Here is a 15,932-nt window from a genome sequence, read left to right on the forward strand (position 1 = left end):
ATGCAGGCATTTGCCTCACAGTTGCACCAATTTATCCAAACCTTTTGCAAAAACTCAGGGCTCTGTTTATTTAGCAGTCTCCTTATATTCCGCTTCACAAGAAGAATCAGATTGCTTATGTCGAATTGCGTTTTCCTGAAGAAGAGTTCAGGTTTGACAAAGCAACCTGGTCTCCTGTCAACTGGTGTATTCTTCTCGACAATAACGACCGCATCAACTCCGCACGCAAACAAGATACAAAAATTGAAGAATTTGGTTGAGAACTACTGTCTCTTTCTCCATACAGCTTCGATTTAACGCCCTAGAGCCCTGATTTTAGACAAATTGTGCAGCGGTGAGACAAATGCCTGAATCTCAGGCGGGATTATGTAAAGGAGTGAGGAAGGATTCCACTACACATCTATGTAAAGTTTATAAAAGTATCTTAAATGTTTTTTTACAACTTAGGGAAACATATATTGAACGACCCACATATGATAACTTACAAAATAAAACCCATTTCATCTGAGTTAGAAGAAATTATATTTTCTTAAATAAACACTTAACATAAATTAGTTTCTCTATGTCGTCTCATTCAATCTCATCCTCTCTCTCTCTCTCTCTCTCTCTCTCTGTTTCTTTCTTTCTTTCTTTCTTTCTTTCCTGTATTTTCGGCAACTTCTTGTGTTAGAAAAGTTTGTTCTTCTGGCTGAGCGCTGTCTACTGTGACGTATGAGTCAAGGAAAGTTCTGAAGTGTGAAATCCAAGTTCGAACAGAGAAATTTGTACTTTAGCTTCACCTTAAGCTTTACTTTTGTTTTCAGCATTTCTTTTGCTTCTAAACGTAGATTTCCTGTTGTTTTTAATGTTTCTTTTTTTTTTTCGAAGCCAACCAAAATCTGTGGGATGAAAGAAAGAAATAGTTATATATATATATATATATATATATATATATATATATATATATATATATATATATATATAAAAGAAAGGTACAAAAGAAAAAACAGAATTGAAGATGGGAACAAATAAAAGTTTAAGATATTAACCTGAGAAACAAGAAGTGACGATACAAAATGTTACTAACTCTTGAAGAAGTTCCCAACTTGTTAGTGGTTCCATCTCACTGTCAGTAATAAAATTGTTGGAAAAATTAACTGTAACTTATACAGCCGAGTTTCCCAAACTGTGCTCCGTGGTTGCGTTACAGGGGTGGGGCAAAATATTAGGAAAGTTTTACTGAAATAACACATACATTAGAAATGCCGTAAGTATGACGAACTTATTTGGTTTTTGATTGGAGCGACCGAAATGCAGGTCTCAAGACATCGTGGAGTTGAAAAAGAAGACTGTTCGCCTAGGGTTTAAAGAGGCTTAAGCTGTGAGAGATTGTGTCGTGTTAAAATAATCATACAGCAAATAAATAAAATTAAATAAATAAAATCAGTCTCGTTTCCGAATTGTCGCACTTGCTATAGGCTGTATAGCTATGCATATTGTGAATTTCCTTTATGTGGCCCAAGCAGGTAAACAGAAGAAATAAATAGGCTTTTTCATCGAGACATGCAAATAGATTTGAATAATGTCAATGTTTGCTACTAAAGTTTTCCTACGAGCTGAGACGAGACAAAAAGGACGTTTTCTAGTCTCGTCTCAATTCCTGAAGAGTTCTTCCTCGTTTTATCGTGATTCTCGAATACATTTTTCGTTTCATCTCGTTTCGTAAATATATTTACAAAGTTTGTGTCTTTTTTTTTCTTAATTTCATCTTGAAGTTATCAGAATACTTCCACGTCACGAGGGGCCCACAAAAACACTGATATAACATTTAAACCAAATTTGTTATTGGAGTATATAGATTTCATTTGATTTGAGTTTAGAATTTCTTTCAGCAGCAAGGCTATATCAGACGTGCACTTACAACCTAACGTAGGATCCGAACCACATAAGCTACCGTCGGGAATCGAACCTGAGTCTTCCACACTAACCGCTTAGCCTACAGAGAGTTCTTATTGCTGTATATTGTGAAATAACTTGTGCATCTTAAAACGTTCATAAATGGTTTTCATTATTTTCGTTCAACCGTTTTAGCTATTTATAGTTTTGGTATTATGAATCATGTAACACTTGGGTGAACTAATGTTGTTCACGAGATTTGTTAGATGTCTCGTCTGATGCGCAACATTATCCACTACCCAAACGTTTGCAGCTTCATTAATACCTGTCTAAGAATTCCTGTATTAATAGATATGGCCTTCTTCCATAGTATTCCATGTCTTCTCCACCTCTATCTTATTAGTCCTTTCTAACCCACAAGTTTTCTGATTATATTCGTTTAGATGTTTCAAGTTGATTGAATATTCATACTGTTCATATAATAAACATCTATAAATATTGGTAGTGACATCTTGTTATCATTGTCATCATTTAGGAGAATAAGACGAATAATATTCATCTGCTCTTAAGAAATTGGAATGAAATTTTATGGATAGAAGCCTACTAGGCCAAGATCTACCAAGATGCAAACTTTGATTCCGATCGAATAAGTTCGGTTGAAATCATACGACATTACAAGTAGCCTATATATAGATACATTTATTATTATTATTATTATTATTATTATTATTATTATTATTATTATTATTATTATTATTATTATTATTATTATTATTATTATTATTATGGAAGTTTAAAGAAAAAGGAGGGGCGAGCTTGTCAGACATAAGGGTGGATCTTAATCTTACCCCTCTCTTTGACAGGCGTCGGCTCTTTGATTTGAAATTTTTTCATGTAATTCTGCATGGGGATTTTGTTCTGGAGAACTTTTTTTCTTTAAAGTTCCTCACAGAAATATTAGGAGATTTGTTCTGTTTATTAGTAAATATCTAACTAGGTCTTCTATATATAAAAGTATAGAAACAGCTAATAACTTTTATCCAGTTCTAGATTTGCTTCATAAGAAATTCAAGAAGGTGCGTGAATTATTTTTTAATTTTTTAAATACATTGTATGGATTTGTTTTATATATATATTGTATTATTTTAAAGCCAAAATTGTAAAAAAAAAAATTAATTATGAACAGATACACATGTTTCTTATTTTTATTATATTTCTGGATGTCATTCAGTAAAGTTTGTAGGGGCCATTTAAAGATTCTTTTACTTTTTTGTTACGTTTTTTTATTGTTCTCTTCTCTTCATTTTCCTATCATCTTTTCTTTTCCTCTATGTTTAACTCCTTCTTTACTACGTATATAGTATTAAATAATAATAATAATAATAATAATAATAATAATAATAAAAAGAAATTGGTCATGGATTTTGTATTTCTGTCATATGATTTTTATGCTTATTTTTTTCGTAATTATTATTATTAGCCTTGTTAATCTGTGTATTTTACCGAAGCGTTCAACTTACAAATATTTATTTTCATATTGTATTAACAGCTACAAAGTGTATTTTTGATTTTTTTCTTTTATTATTTTGTAAACAGTTACAGCTACATGGTTAATGATAATCCAATTTTGAATTTTACTTTGTATACTAATCCTATATACTATACCTTTTATATATATATATATATATATATATATATATATATATATATATATATATATATATATATATGCATGTTAATCATGCTTCTTTTTCACTATTGTTTTGTTGTTGTTGTTGTTGTATTTCCAGTTTGTAACACATACCGCATGTTTTTTGTTATTTTTTTCAATAAATACTTTATCTTTTTTATTCATTTTTGTATAATCAGTTGTATAATGTTATTCTATTTGCATGCGCCCTATGTAAAACTTTGTTTTCTTTCTTGTACTTCTGGCTGTATTGCTGTTTGCTTCTAATAAACATATTTCAAAGATTTCAAAGAATATTATTATTATTATTATTATTATTATTATTATTATTATTATTATTATTATTATTATTATTATTATTATTATTATAACAAAAGGCCAAATGCTGAAACCTTAAAAAAACACCATTAGTCCCAGAACCTGCCAAAAGGCAGAATAACGTTACTTAATAATAATAATAATAATAATAATGGAATATTATTTAATTCATCTAGCAACTCTCCGGACGACTAAAACAACTAAAACTTCATGCTATAATGCATTGGGAAAGTTCTATTGTGTTTAAATAATAAGTTCGTGACTTAGAACTACTGTATATCTAATACTTACAGCATAATTAGCACTTGATTCGGGAAAAGTTATTTAGTCTTCTAAAACATTTTATACTGTACTGGAGAAACTTCAGTATAAAGATATATAGCAAAGCACTGTGCTATATTTATGGAAGTGAGCTTTAACGATGCTTCAGTCATTCGAGTGGATTGACATTCGAGTAGATTTCGTCTATCCAAATGTTCGTCCATCTATGACATGATAACTTTTACGAAACATCTATGATCTTAATAAAGCTTGGAATATGCACTTCTTTAATTTGCAGAAATAGTTTATTATTTGGGGTTGCAATCCATCGAGTATAAGAGGTATAAGCCACCCAGGGACGTATACAGGAAGTGGGTCTTCCAGTCCGGACTTCCCTTCAAAATCTAGACTGTAAATTGAGTCTACAAGCTATTTCTTCCATCTTATTATCTCTATAATCTTCCAATACACCTGACAATAATTAGTCAGGTTTCTCCCTCAACGAGTCACTTTCGAACTTCACATCTCTCCAGAACTGGTAGTTCATGGCTGAATGAGCTTTCTTTTTTAATACACATCAGCATTGCAATCTTATGTCTTACGATAACATATTATTATTATTATTATTATTATTATTATTATTATTATTATTATTATTATTATTATTATTATTATTATTATTATTAAAGTATTCTGCCTTTTTGCAAGTCCAGGAATTTTTCTTTTTCATTATTTTTAGCATGAAAATGTTTCTTTTACATTTCTCGATCTTCAGCTTCCTCTTTTAACTCCCAATATTTTCTTCTATTCTTCAAATCATCGATCAGTTGTGTTATTCCTATTCGTCGCTTTCCTTCCGTATTTCCTTCTATGTCAGTATAAAGAAGACAATTTCTTCGCAAGATGTGTCCAATCCAATTGGCCTTCCTACGAAGGGTGCTGGCTAAATACGCCTATCCGTTTTAAAACATCTTCGTTTGTTATTTTTTCCTGTCCATTTTATCTTCTCCATTTTCCTCCAACATCACATTTCGAAACTCTCTAAATCTCTCTTCCATAACTTAGTAATCCTACTCTCTGAACCATACAGTACAATACTCCATATATAACATTTAATCAACTTCTTCCGTATTTCCTTGTTAGCTATGGCAATTCTTGACCTGATTTCTTTGATACCGTAAGTGTCTTTCGTTAACACACTTCCTAGGTACTTGAAATTATCAACCTCTTCAAGTTCTCTTTGTTCGGCTTTTACCGGTAAGGGAACGTTTCCACAGGGTATTTTCGTGACTTTTCGATTTGTTGATGTTGATTTCCATTCCATACAGTTTCCCGGTGTCAACTATTTGGTCTATTATCTCCTGGAGTTCTTCCTCAGTTCTAGCTATATTAACCGTATCATCTGCATAGCTGATCTTGAAATCTGCAATTTCCATTAATATATACAATGTCCTTGACGTTTCGGGGAGAAATCAAATCAAAGACGAAACTCAAGTCATTACAGTTCCAGTTCATTTCAAACCAAAAAAAAAATGCATATCAATCAATGAGCTAAAAAAAAATCACTCAGGTATTGAATACTCTTTCGCTAACCAAATACACTCCCATTGGAAATCAATCGTTGATTTTCAATATTAAAAATGAAAATACTACCTAGCCATTATTTTAAAGGTAACATTAACTAGTAACATTATCATTAACTAATGGTGAAAAGACTGAAATATGAATTGCTGAAAAAAGGAGAAACTGTAATGCAGCCTGTATAAGCTACTTTTTAGAAATTACTGAAGATCCATAAAGTTTACAACCATTAAAGTTGTAACAGCTGAACCGAAACGTACCTGTATGCTACTATACCAATACTCCGCCGGGGTAATTACCATGTCTGTACATTCGTATATAGCTGATTAAATATGAATGTTGTGGTCTAAGCAATGCGATGACCACAAACCACGTGAATGGTGTCCTTACAGTACGAAATGGATATGGTATCACAAACTTTTATGTCGACAGACTATATTCTCATTCAACCTTAATATTTCTCATTTTAGTTTCCAGAGTTGCCATGGATTCATAGGCTTACTACGTAAATCATAAAGGTAGCAAAGCTTTTTCACATATATCGATATGCAAATGACGGATGAAGCGGTAATTTTGTTTCATTTATGATTTTATAGGATAATCAACTGCATGAAAATAATAATAATGTTTATAAATATGATAGCTTTTCAAAGAAAACTAACGGATAGCTCTCTTTACATACAGCTGTGAATACAATTTGAACTTTGTTTAAATGTTTTTTTTTTCCTTTAAAACTTCTATCTATATATATAAAAGAGAACGTACAAAATCCTTTGTCCGCTCATCACGCTAATACGGCTGAACCAATTTCTTTCATTTTTGGGGGGTTATTAGGATTTGGACCCTAGATGGTTTTTATCATATCACTTTAATTTTTAATTACCAGTGTCTTGAGATAATTGACCATTCAAGTGTCCATAACGTACAAATCCTTTGTTATTAGTTCATCATAGGTAAAAATAAAGTATTTATATGCAACCCGCATGACCGTGTCACTCGGCGGGTTAACATAAATGACAGGCGATATACAGCGGAAAATAGCTTGAATCTTCTGTTTAAAATTTTTTAATTGATTTGCTTATTTTTACAGACACTTTTACAATATGCCAGCACCGGGATGACCGCAGCGAAGCGGGGCGGGTTAACATAAATGACAGGCGATATAATGTTAAGATTTACTGCAATCTTCTATGGTTTTTATCATATCACTTGAAAGCGAAAAAGTAAAAATTATCTAAGTAACAAAGTTTATTGCGTTCCGGGGTGACCGCAGCGAAGCGGGGTGAACGCTGCTAGTTCTCCATAAATGAGAGGAGAATCTATAGGGTGGGACAGAAACACATTCTCATTTTCAAATACCAATAACATGTAAGTATGAAAATAGTATGGTATCTCTATATAATTATATTCACTATAGTAGGCTGTATCGTTTTTATTCTATCTTTTCAGAGGATTTCATATCTACATAGGCGAACTAAACTAGACTGATGCACCATGGCGTAGTAGGTAGTTCAACACTGTGCTTACATGGCTGAAGACTGATTTAAGAATAGTAATTTACTTGTGCAAACCAGCGTGATTTTCGGGAAAAGTTTGCCTCTCCGCAATATGAACATGCCTCGAACCGTAAATTTATCAAGTGAGAAACTAAATTTTCCTGTATTGAAACAGTTAACGCAAGGACGATCACAGACAGTATGATCGCTACAAAACGTTGTAAAAATATAAGTAAAGTACAAAAATAAAAATTAAAAGTTATTTACAGAAATGTAGTCCTGATTGAGGAGTTCCTGTGGGAATACTCGGTTGAAAAAGAGTAAAAACTTATTCAGAAAAGCCATCCTGAGTGAGGTTTTTCTCTCATTCACACCAGACAAATGCCGGGATGGTACCATCAGATAAGTTTCAGGGCACTTCTTTCCTTGCTCCTTCCCCGGATAGTGTGCTGGCAGGGGAATGTCATTCCTCATACATGACAGGCTTAAGGCCATAGATGCCGGAAATGTCCGGAAATATGTATAAATAGATAAATAGATTGAGGAGTTTATTATTCGAGATACATAAATCTCATTTAAATACAGTAACTCACCCTCACTATTGAAATTTATATTCTTTATTAGGAGTGTAATTAATTGGTAGTGGTAAAAACCCTCTGGTAGTGGTAATACTGCAAATCCTATGGAAGCACAGATTAATCTATTTTGAAGATTGATGTAATTACGATTTTAAACTAATCACTCTCTTGATGTCAAAGTATCTTCTTTAAATTTGAGAGAAAACCTTAGGCTCATTTAAAGTCTATTACAGTGGTTTGGCGTTATGATTTATCTACAACTTATGGCGCTATATATATATATATATATATATATATATATATATATATATATATATATATATATATATATATATATATATATATATATATATATATATATATATATATATTGTTGTTATTCTCGGTCCAGTTTGGTTTGTGTCTTTTTTTAGTCTGTCTGCCTAGTTTCCTCTCTAACATATAATTTTGATGTCTTGTGGTGAGTTAGATGTAACACGTTTAGAATTGCAAAGACTTATGACAGTTGTCCATAAATATGTATAAATAAGAAGTTACTTAAAATCTAGGTTGACCCTATATACTGTAAGTTGTGATTAGTGAAAGAAAATATGATTTAACTATCTGAATTTCAAATTCATTCACGTCTTTATGTTAATTATTTGATTCCAAATTATCGTCTCTCGCCGTTATTATGACACAGAAACTTTAAAGAAATTCCTCTAACACAAGTATAAAATCAATTTAAATTTCCGGGGTTTCTTTAAAATTTTAACAACATTGAAATAATACGACAGGCATTTGTAAGACATTCACAACGATCGGCACGTAAATATACTGCACCGTTCCAGATCAGTAACCATAGTCTTCGACCAATTTAGCACCAGAATCTTAATTGCCATCCATACAAAATGATTGCGGTACAGAAGTTGAAAGATATAGACATGAGACATCACCTAACATGAACGAACAGTTGTTTGATATCGTATTCCAAATTGTGATTGTTTTCTGCGGAGATATACTAATGCTAAAGTGTTTCCGCACAAGCTACGAAACCTAGAAGAACTGATGGATTTGATCCTTCATGAAATTGCAGCTGCACCATTAGACAACTGTAATGCAGTGTGTACTTCGAAAACTGAATAAGAACTTGGAAGAACAGAGGTTGTGATTTAAACGGTGAATGCAACCAAGTGTGTAATACGTATGAAATATTGTAGTAAATGTAATTGTAATAAAGAAATTAAATCTTTCAGTTTAACGTCATACATTTATGCCCGTTGGGCTAAGGGAGACAGATGATTAAGGAAAGTGAATGATGATGGAAGAATTGGTGGAATGATAGTGTGGGAGCACCCCAAGGAAACCCGCGGACCAATGTTTCCCACCACAAACTTAATTGACCGGGGACCCGACTCACCAGAGGTAATCGCTGTACCATTGAATTACCATGTCCCCCGTAAATATAATTGTACACTGATACTATACCTATCTCCCATACTTGGTATTTAATTAGTATTTGAAAATGAGAAGTTATTTTGCGTCAGCTTGTGTGAGACAGTAAAGGGTTTGAATCTCGGATAGTACGTAGCAACACTGGATAACATTAAATTATGAGGAGTTCGGAAAATGGCCTACATTCATGAACTATAGGTAACATTGAAATTTATGGGCTCTCACAAGAAAAATTTCTATCTACACCACTGTTGGTTCGATTGAAGAAGTTGACGTTGCTTCTAGCATCAAGGCTATATAAGACATGGAACTACAGCTTAATTTGGGAGCCGAACCACATGAGCTTACACTGGGAATCGAACGTGTCTCTTACGCCGGAGATGCATCCGGTAACCACATAACGACGTAGGATCTTAGGTCACTGTTTCCTGAAATATTGTAATGTCATTGAACAAATTACTGCAATTACATTGAAACGTCTAAGTGCCAAGTTTGTAGTACAAAGCTTTCTAGTGCTAAATATGGTTATATGCATATTTAAGTACAGTATGTACAGTACACATTTTGTAATGAGAGAAAGTAATTTTTATATTATGGTTAACCAGAGAATATCTTAAGCGTAGCTTCCTTTGAATTGCACAGAAACTTTTTGGGTCCATGTAATAAATAGACAATTGTTTACAACGAAAAGTGATATGGACTGATGGGTAGAAAAGTAACTTCTTCGCGGAAGCAGTTAAGTTTCTGCATATATCCACTTTACATTGTCTTTCCCAACCGAGAAGGGAGTATCTTAGCCGACCATTATCCTCTGGCTGGTTGGTTTTAGTTTCCCATCCTCTCTACTTGGCCTTTCACCACGAGCGAGGGTATGTATGTCACCCTCTCCAAACGTTCTCGAGGTAGAAACTTTCTTCGACAACCTCCGTTTCACCCACTTCGCCTTCGTCTTAACGTCTAAAGTGTAGACCTGGAGAAGTGATTGATCGCTCTGCAGGAATCGATTTCTCTCTCTCTCTCTCTCTCTCTCTCTCTCTCTCTCTCTCTTCTAGCTTCATAGATGGCCTTGGTTGGTCCCAGCCACTTTCCTTCTTCCATATCTATCTTCCGCTGTCCAATTCTCTACGACTACAAATCTTCCCCAAGTCGCTGAAAAGTCGGCCAAACTCAAGGAGAAAAAGATGGAAGGAAGGAAAATAACAAAAGATGGGGAAAAAAGAAGGGTTACGCCCTTATATCTTGTCTAAACATTCTACGAGAAAATGTAAGGAAAAAGTGAAATAGAATCTTTCTCTCTCCTCTTTCACACCACATACACTCACACACATACACATACACATACACACAGTTACATAAACGAACACATGCACTTATGTATAGGCATATATGGAACAGAAAGTTTTAGTAAGCTCTTGTTGGAAACATGTTTGGATCGAGAGCTGGAGACGTTTGAGAATTAGTCAGTGCAAGTACCAAAATGAATGAAGTTCTCATTATACGAATTAGCACCAGGACCATCCATAGCTTTTGAAAGATATGCTCTCAGTAACCAAAAACTAAAACATCTTCTTTCAATCTGCTTCAAGAACCAAAGCAAACAATATACGCGTATATAATTCGAAGCACTTGGAGATTTTTCTTGGTAGCTTGGCTAGGTTTCAAAGGAATCGTAAATGTGCAAGTGATATTATTATTATTATTATTATTATTATTATTATTATTATTATTATTATTATTATTATTATTATTATTATTATTATTATTATTATTATTTTATAATTTGGACAGATTTCGAAGAAATAGTGTAAGTTAGAGAGCGTAGTGTCTTAATTAAAATTATTACAAAAAGAAAATGTTTGCAACTAGGACAAGCTTTGACGAAATCATAAATGTGCAAACTGGAAGCTAGACTACACCTTAGGCGTAACAGATCAGCGATAAGAACAAAAATGACTTCAAATAGGGCACATATTAATTTACGAAAAACAAATAATGGGATAATTACAGTGCAGAGCCCTTGAAACTTACTATACCTCAAAAAGAGAGAAATAAATCTCATTTTTGACATGGACATGAATTACATTTGGACTATATCAAAAATCAATAATAATAACAAACACTGTATTCTTCAAAGTGCTAGTATATACTCTCATGTCCAAAATTATTATCGCATGTCTATAAATATGTTGTTATAGGAATACAATTTGATAACTAATTCGTCCGGTATTTCTTATAATGTTAGTATGTGTATAATCGACAAAGACATGTATGTGGAAAATTTCATGTCAAAAGAGCTGTAAATAAGAATAATAAAACGAAAATATAACTTTCTTGTCCATTTAGCAACATTTTGTTTTAGTCATTCTAATTTTCGTATTTATAATTCTTTTCCCATGAAATTTACCACAAATACATATTTCCCGATTATTCACATAGTATTAGTATTAAAAGTACCCTGCAAAATAATTATCAAATTATATTCTTACAAGAAGGCAGTTATAGATATGCGACAATCATTTTGGACATAAGTATACATCTGAAATATATTTCAGATGACAACGTATCTCATAGTTCACTAAAGTAGATCGTTTTTTCTACAAATTTCGGAATATAGTTAATAATTTATAAAGGAATTCTAATAAATTTCTTTAGACAAAAACATAAAAATGTGCATCAATAGATATATTTGCCCTTATCTGATAACATAAAATATGTAGTATTTTGTATAAAATATTGTTTTATTTTCATAAAAAAGGAGATCGTTTGAAGGTATACCATTTGCTAGCGTATTTCCTTTGTTTTATTTTTATTAACAAAAGTTATTTCAATTTAAAATCAATTTACAGAGTGTGGTTTTGATTTATTGTCATCAATGATATAATTCAATTGTGTTATGCTGTATAGAAAATCATCTTTGATTTATTGTTATTAATTTAATGTATCAACTAATAATAATAATACAAAAAATAAGCTAAGTATCTGGGAGAAATGGATCGATGTTGGAGTAAATTCATACATGTACATATCATCGGGGAATACATAAATCATTTGAGTTCCAATGTTATGTGAAGGCTAGAACGGGCATCAAAGTGCATTGTTGTCATCAAAAGACTGTGTAATCAAGTCTGATAGGGTATATGAGGTGTATCCTACGTGCACTTGTGTTATCTCTCACGTGACAATATACTGATATCATTTTTGGACAGAACAAAGCTCGTCCACACACGGCATCGTCGTCTATGAACTACCTGCATGATGTTGAAGTACTTCTTCAGCCGGCAAGATCCCCCGATTTGTCTCCGATAAAATATACGAGAGATCAGTTTGGACATCACATTCATCCCAATGACAGTATTCAGAAAATCGAGGGCTAGTTAGAACAGTCGTGGGCCAACTTGCCTCAGAAGAGGACACAGCATCTATCTAGGTATACGACATCCTTCCCACCGAATCGCTGCATGCGTACAACAACGAGATGATAATGAAATGAAATTACATAATTATGTGGTGACAATAAACTCTGGTGAGCGTTCTCAATATCACAGACCATTGTAACTGTAATAGCTTGTATACCCGCCGAAATTGCAAAATTACGCTGTATGTACAGTCCGCAGCAAAAAACTTGCAACATGAGCATGTAAGTTTATTATGACACTAGGCCTAACAGCGCAGGGAATCAACATAACAACTAAGTGACACGAATCACGCCAGGAGAAACCTCGGCGTCCTCCCGTGCACACTTATTTTGGAGCAAAAGACTTTGTCGTTTCACAATAAACTTACATGCTCATGTTGAAGTTTTTTTGCTGCGGACTGTACATGTACGAAATTATGTTGACATTCGACTATTCCTTCCAGGTGCTTAGCTCTTTTGCCAATCAGTGTAATAATAATAATAATAATGTGGTGTTTGATTTGGTGTTAATGATTTATAATTGTTGTTAATTATTTGATGATTTACAGTAATTATTTAATTGTTAATTATTACAATAATAATAATAATAATAATAATAATAATAATAATAATTTTCTCATAATTTGTATATATTTCAAGCAAGACTTCTGCATATAATTCTAGTGCATTATTACTTTTTACCAGTTTTGTCCTTAGTGGAACAATTCTTGTTCAATGGTTACAGTATTTTGTGATTGCACGGTTGCTTCTTTATTACACCATTCGTAATACTATGCAGTATAAAGTAATAACGTAATTAACTATTATATTTTGACTCATTGTAAATCACTTAATTGTTTAAAATGTCGCTTTTATATATTTTTTAAATACTTCCAACAACACCGACAACCCTTCCGACCATACAAAAACTCGATGTTATTATTATTTTTTTTAAAAAAAAAAAAGCTTTAAAACGAAGAGTTACAGGAATATAGAAAAAATATAACATTTAATGTTTAGTAGTCAAACATAACGCCTGTGAAATTCCCGAAAATTAAATTGTAATTAGTTCTATTCATAATATAACAATTCATTTCTGTCAGTAACTTGTCTACTTGGTTCAGAGTTACCAACCTAAGAGAACAAAACTATCCATTTTAGTCTTTAAAATAATTGTAATTACTAAAATTATCGTATGTTCATTATATACTTGATAATTGTAGAAAGAAGTATAATATTAATGATAATAGCAATAAAATATAATAAATTTATTTAGAAATCTTCAGTCTCGAACTCACTGCGTCACTGTTCTCACCATTTTATTAATGCTACTCTGTACGACAACAATATTTCCATCCCATGTAATCGTAATTTCATTTAAAGAACGGATGCAGGGTTGCCATTTGCCAACTTTCAAATCATTATAGATTTAATATATAGCATTATGGCTTAAATTATTGTATATTACGATAAATTATCGTATGGTTGACAAATCGGAATTGCTCGCTCTTCATTCCCGCCCTTTCCGCCCAGAGGGCGCGCCTCAGATTGGAAACAAATGCTCTAAGGTAATGTTTCATTATTCAGATACGTAGTATGTGTTTTACGGAGTGTTTTCATTTATTTCAACCTGAAAAATTGAAAGACAAAACGTTATAAAACTTTTTTTCTTTGCTTTTACAAAATAGTATTTAAAAAATCTTGAATATTATGTCTATGAGCTAACAATACACCATTTACTTTCTTACCCTATCGTTCAATGATAATAAACTTCTCGATTAACAAATTTTAGATTATAAAACTAAGTAAGTATAGAATGTTGCATTTGACAATATTAAAAAGATATGAAAATATTTTTGAAAATTAATTTCATCTTTGATTTATAACTGCAGTACAAAGAAATATCACAATCTACAGTAAAAAAGGTTTTTAAGAAAACAATTCTGCCTTCCTCGCCTCACAAGATAAACTAATTCACACGGGATGACGCCAGACAAAGAGATGTTGTCGTGAAAGAAGGAATGGCGGATGTAATATGTCATTCACACATAATATCTCAATTGAGTGCTGACAGATCCTATGGAAGCCAGGGAAGACCATATATTTCAACTTTGATCCTGCCACATTAACATGATGTTTGTTATAATAATGAATGACAGATAGATGCATTAATGTACGCTTGGCTAAACAGGTAATTGGAGAATTAATGCTATTTACACACGTAGTCCAATATTTGGATAATGCGCATCACGGTACGTACGGTAGAGTAAAAACCGTTACGCAGAAGGGCAAATAGGTCTCAAGGCAAAGAATGATACGCACACACACACACACATACATATATATATATATATATATATATATATATATATATATATATATATATATATATATATATATATATATATATATACAGTGGTGGCGTAAGGCAAACTGGGGCCCGGGGCAAGTGAAGTAGATCGGACAATCATGATTTACACACTGCTATTTTTGACATTCATTGCATAATCATTCTTTGCATACTTCTTCTCCCTCCTTTTCTTTTCATGTGTTTAAACCCTCTTAATTTAGGGTATATAAAAATAAATAGGGGTGACATTCAGCATCCATGTCTATTTTTGTAATGTTCAGAACCGTCTTCAAGCTGGAATCGAAAAATAAAACCGGACCAGGGTTATTATTGTATGCTTTTTCTTCTTTTTTTATTCATTTTTAAACAAGGGACATTATAGAAAAAGGATTAGAGATACAAATATAACGAAAACTACAACCCACGACAGAAATAACGTAATCTTAAGAACAAACAAAACGTAACAACAAAGAATCCAGAATTTACCCTACACGTAAATTATACTAGAACGATAAATATTCCTTTTTATTCAAGTTCTAGCCCTAATTCGTTAATCTATCTCAATGAACTATATCATTGTACGTACCAACTAACGTCGATTTATTCTTTCCTTTATACATATATTATGGATCAATAACAACCATACCATTTTTTGTGTACGTATCCTCTCAATAATAATGTTTTTTCCATGACAACATGTCCTATCAATAACAACGTTCTTTCTTTTTAATTATATATAAGCTATATGCTTAATTATTGCGCCTCTGATCAATGTTGATAATATAGGTACAGATTAATTATAATAGGGATATATAGGGATATATCGCTGTAAATGTCGCCCAGAACGGGAATTCCGTAACAGTATTACAGTGAAGGAAAGAACCCTGGATATTTTCAAAACACTCACTTTTTGAATAGCCCTCGTACTAATTATTATTACATCAATCCTCGTATT

The sequence above is a fragment of the Thermobia domestica genome, chromosome 8, assembly GCF_964235325.1.
Source record: "Thermobia domestica chromosome 8, izTheDome1.hap1.1, whole genome shotgun sequence".
Taxonomy (NCBI): domain Eukaryota; kingdom Metazoa; phylum Arthropoda; class Insecta; order Zygentoma; family Lepismatidae; genus Thermobia; species Thermobia domestica.